The sequence below is a fragment of the Pteropus vampyrus genome, unplaced genomic scaffold, assembly GCF_000151845.1.
Source record: "Pteropus vampyrus isolate Shadow unplaced genomic scaffold, Pvam_2.0 Scaffold133, whole genome shotgun sequence".
Classification (NCBI taxonomy): Eukaryota; Metazoa; Chordata; class Mammalia; order Chiroptera; family Pteropodidae; genus Pteropus; species Pteropus vampyrus.
Window position 1 is genome coordinate 2,045,896 of NW_011888914.1, and position 4,985 is coordinate 2,050,880.

The following is a 4,985-nucleotide window of genomic DNA, read 5'->3' on the forward strand; positions in this document are numbered from 1 at the left end:
ACAAAGATGCTGAGATACGCAGATGTCACTACCATTATGAAATTGTGTATTTTTCTATCCCAGCTGCCACGTAGATTCTCAACTTATTGCGGGTCAGCATAGAGGAATGTGCTTACCCACTATAGTTTTCATGAAGCATAGGAGTAGGAAGAGTAAAAAGGAACCTGTGAGTTTAGCTGAGAAAATAAGGAAGAATGATAAATGCAAGGGCAATTTTTATTTCTGACAGTGATAAATCACACATTTGGTAGGTTCTGTCCAGAATTACCACTGTGTCTGAACCAGTGACCCATTCACTGTCTACCTATAGGAATAAAGATCACTTACTATTCCTTCATCATTTTTTCCCAGGTGATCTTTTTGAAAGTTTTAACCTCTATACAACAACTCATGGTCTATTGAATTCCCTTCTTCTTTCCCAAGTCTGTCATTCCACAATTGGTCTGGGAAGTGGTTGAGAGCATTGGTGAAACTAATGCAGATAGCCAAGGTCTCTGAAGGACATGCCCAGCACAGTCAGCAGGGAGAGGCCACAAGCCCAAGGCTCTCTATCTGCAGCAAGGGTGCTGCAGCAACGTCTCCCGCTACACCACAAGCCTCCCTGCACATACCGTCAAGAAGGGAGAGTGGAGGTGAAAAGTAGCAAGAGAAAGGAAAGACGGCTCTTCTTATATGCCAGAATATATTTTATCTGTGACAACAAGCTCTTAAGCATCATAAGTCAAAACCTTCCATTTTTCAATGGTAACTATAACTGTAGCATCACTGGCTATAGCAATAATATTGTCTAGGGCACTGAAACATCCACCTTGCATTAATTTTCACCACCTTCCCCCACTCCACTAAGAACTCAATCGCTATTTAGCCAAATTCACTTTTCCAGCTTGCAGAAGTAGAAAAAAATACATTTTTTTTTTTTTTTTTTTGTATTGTAGGAAGGAGGGGAATTAGAGAGCAGGGCTCTTCTTATACTCAGCTGGTAGGGGCATCTTTTTATCAGCACACTGAGGGTGGAGGGGTACTTCTCAAGGAACTCATACAGAGCTGGTCTTTTGTTCACTTACAATATGGAAACTTCAACATAACTCTAAATATGGTGTATAGAAGAGTGAGTGGCACTGCTGCAGAGTACTTAGAAGAAAGAATCGGGAAGTTGGCAGATCTGGGTTCCAACTCCCCCTCCTTCATTTACTACCTGTGTGTTCTCTTGGATACGTTAACATAACTTAATAAAATGAAAAAAAAAATGAAATCAAACTCATTGAAGGACTTCATTAAATGAATATAAACTATTACCTTTATTTCTGATGGCTATTATCAATCATAGGAGATCAGAAAGAAGCGTAGTACTATTAAGGGTTCAATTAAAGTATTTCGATTGAAAATACATGTTGAGTGGGTTTTCATTAATTAGCTAAGCATTTTCTGCCCTGAAATACATATTTTCTTGCTGAGTAATATGGGATTAGTCAAATCAGATCAGACCATGTAATTCAGGTCATCTGAATTTCATTGCCCGCCATTTCTAATCACGCTCTATAGGAGGTGCTGAGAGAAGGGCGTCTTCCTCCTTGGGCAGCATGCATCTCTGAGAACACCGAGCCACCAAACTCTGTGACCTTGCTCACATAGCCTGATTCTGCTTTAGAGACAGATTACTTGAGACTCGTAGAGCAGATGCCCTGGATTTAATGTTAATACAAAGTACAAGAGCCTTTTCTCTTCTATCAGCTAAATCTATGTGTCCTGTTCCTGTTCCCCACAACGTTTAAAAGTGAAAGCAGATAGCTAAGAAAAAGAGATCAAACTAAATTTAAACCCTAATCACGGTCCCCATACAGTCTGTTTTTATATCTACTATTAGCTTTTACATTTGTTCTCTGATGCAAGAATACAATTTTTCACCTCTCTTTCCATCTTTGAAAGAATTAGGAAAACAAAGACTCATTCACTTCTGTGTACTATCAACTCCCTTTGCACGTGGTCTGCATAGTGCCCAAACTGCTGACAGTCCCTTGTGTTTGTTTTGACATTCTCTCAAAGGCCAAGAGAAACAGCAGAGTGATTACTACGTTTCTCCCTTTCCGCTCTCCCACGTCCAAAAGTCGGCTCTAAATTTTTCATGATAACATCTCCATCAGCTGTAGGACTTTTATTTTTTTAACAAGATTTTTTTCTACTTTATTCCCTGTGTACTGTTTTTATTTTGAGATCTGGGATTTGTAAGACCCTTTTCCTACCTTATCACTCTTCAAGAGCAGGAAGTCTCCCCTAAACTCTCCTCCCTCCTTAGCTTAGAACAGAAATCCAACAACTATGCTATATTTATTACTAGTCTTTAATGTGTTTTAAATGCTAATGAAATGGTAAATGCCCTCAGCCATCTCTAAATATAGTATTTCAGACTAGTTTCTCAGGATTGACAGAATTTGCCAGCTTTGTAAGACAATCTGTCCGAATGTGGAACGACCTAGGACCTAAATTTATTGATTCCTTCAACAGGGAATGTATGCAGGTTCCATTGCTTATAAATAAGCTTCAAATGAGAAAGATCAAGGGGTTTTAAAAAGTGGAAATCAGGAAATGCGTGTAACTAAGTTGGGGATTAAAATGCAAAAAGCTAAATCTTTTATCCAGAGTTTATTTAGCTTACTGACCAGTCCTGTATTCACAGAGGATTGATTATTTATTTACTTCTTTATTCATTTGTTTGTTTGTTTGTTTGTTGGTTTGTTTGTTTTGGCCAAGAAAACCAACCATTCACTGAGAATCATAGCAATTAAAAGCAAAAGCTTATTCTTTTTCCTCATTAAAAGAAGAGATTATAATTTATCCTCATATTGTCATTCTTTATTCATTAATCAACCTGTTTTATACATCTCAGGCAATAAAACTACTATTGCTTGGGGAACAGTATTTTGTGCTTTAATAAGTTTTTGTTTAACATATTAGTGGGCAGTGTTGAACTAGACCTCTTATTCCTGGGGGAGGTAGAGCAACCACAATTGCCTGAGAAAAACAATAAGAAGTAGTACTTTTTTTTATTATTATCAAGCAAAGAAAACAAACAAAAACACTCATAGATCCAGACAACAGAATGGTCTTTACCAGAGAGGAAGAGAATGCGGGGAGGATGACATGGATGAAGTGGGTCATGTATATGGTAACAGATAACATTTAAAAAGGAGTTTGTGGCAAAGTGTACCTTGGTTTCCACAACAACTCTACATTTACAAGTGAAAGTAGTAATACAGAACCAAAGGAAAGTTTGCAAACACAAGATTTCTGAAATGACATTTGTTATAATACTATGTCTCAAGACTGATATAACCTAAAGAAAACTTTTACCCTAACTGTCTTCCAAGCTGTGAAGTTTTCATTGTACAGAGTATATCTATGGCCCCCACTCTCACATACCTTGATGACAATGAAAGAATAGTTTTTCCATAAGGAAATTAGCATTCAAAGAACTTCCTGAAGATGATTCAAAGAAACTCCATACTTCATGTAAGATAGTTTAGTGACCACTGGCTCTACATAATTTTCCCTTCTCTCAGAAAGCACAAAACATAGAATCAGGCAAAGGCAATTAAGAGAAGGTAAATTCCCAGTTATGGCCCTGAGCTCTTTTAAAAGGTTGAAAATATGATGAAATGAATATTTAGAGACTCCACAGCATCAGAAGAGCCAAGTGAAGCTTAATTACTAACTTTATAGAAATACAAGATAGTCTGATAAAATAATTCACAAGATCAGTGACAGCTCCAAAGAAAAAATTAGCCAAACCTCATTGTATTTTGCTATATTATTATGTGCTAGAATCACCTACTATTGTTGAAAAACTGACTTCCACAGGACAGATTGAGTTCCTAGAGTGTATAGACAACAAAAGTTGGCAAAGTCCAGTCTATCTCTTTGATCATGAGTGCAGAAGTGATGGATGGCACAATAATGAATGCAAAACTGATTATTAATACAAAAAATAAGAAAAAGAGTAGATACTGGCTAACTGTTAGAGAGTAAAAATATAAGAACATTAAGAACATTCAAAAATAAATTAAGAATCATATACCATAGAGACTAAATTGAGTGAACAAACTATAACGCAAAGGCCAAATACAGCCACTTCCTGTTACATAAATAAACCTATATTGGAACACAGCCATTCCCCTTGTTTCTGTGTTGTCCATGGCTGCACTCAAGCCACAACAGCAGAGTTAGATAGTTGTGAGAAACCATATGTCCCACTAAGGCTAAATTGTTTGCTATTTGACCTTTCACAGAAAAATTGCTGACCCCTATACTAAATGAAAGAAAAATAAATTGCTAAGGTTGCCCAAAAAAGTGATGAGTTACTCCACCCAGAGCCACAAAACAAACGGAAAAAAAAATACCATGTCTAATCAGTAGACTACGCAGAGGGGAACCATCGAATGTCTCCCCGCAACAATCACTCCAAGATTACCAGGCTGCACTTGCAGAGGTCTGAATAAAGATGGTTCAGGAAAAGAAAAAAATGGTTGTTCCCCAGGAAATCCTACATTAAAAATACATAGTTTATTTCACAAACATTTGTTGAGCTTCTCCTGTATGCCAGGCTCTGGCCTAAGTAGGCATGAGGGACCTAAATGACTACAAAAGATTTCTGATCTATTAGAGCTAGGAGATAATTGCAGAATGGATTACATTGGGACACAAACCTGGCTAGGCCACTTTTCAAACCTTTTAGGGATCAATGCAAAGAGCAACCCTTTCTTTTCCTGACGAGAGTCTTTGTTCTTGCTACTGTCAGAAACAGTGCTGTTTCAGCTAGGCTTTCACAATTAGAGGCATCACTTAAACATAAAATCTAGATTTTCCTTTCTAGAAATTTATAGTCAGAAAGTGCCAGAACAGGTTTTCAATGGGTGCTTTTTAATCAATTGACTTTTCAATTGAACTTACTAATTTATTCTTGTCCTTGTAATACAGCTCTTTAGTCTTTG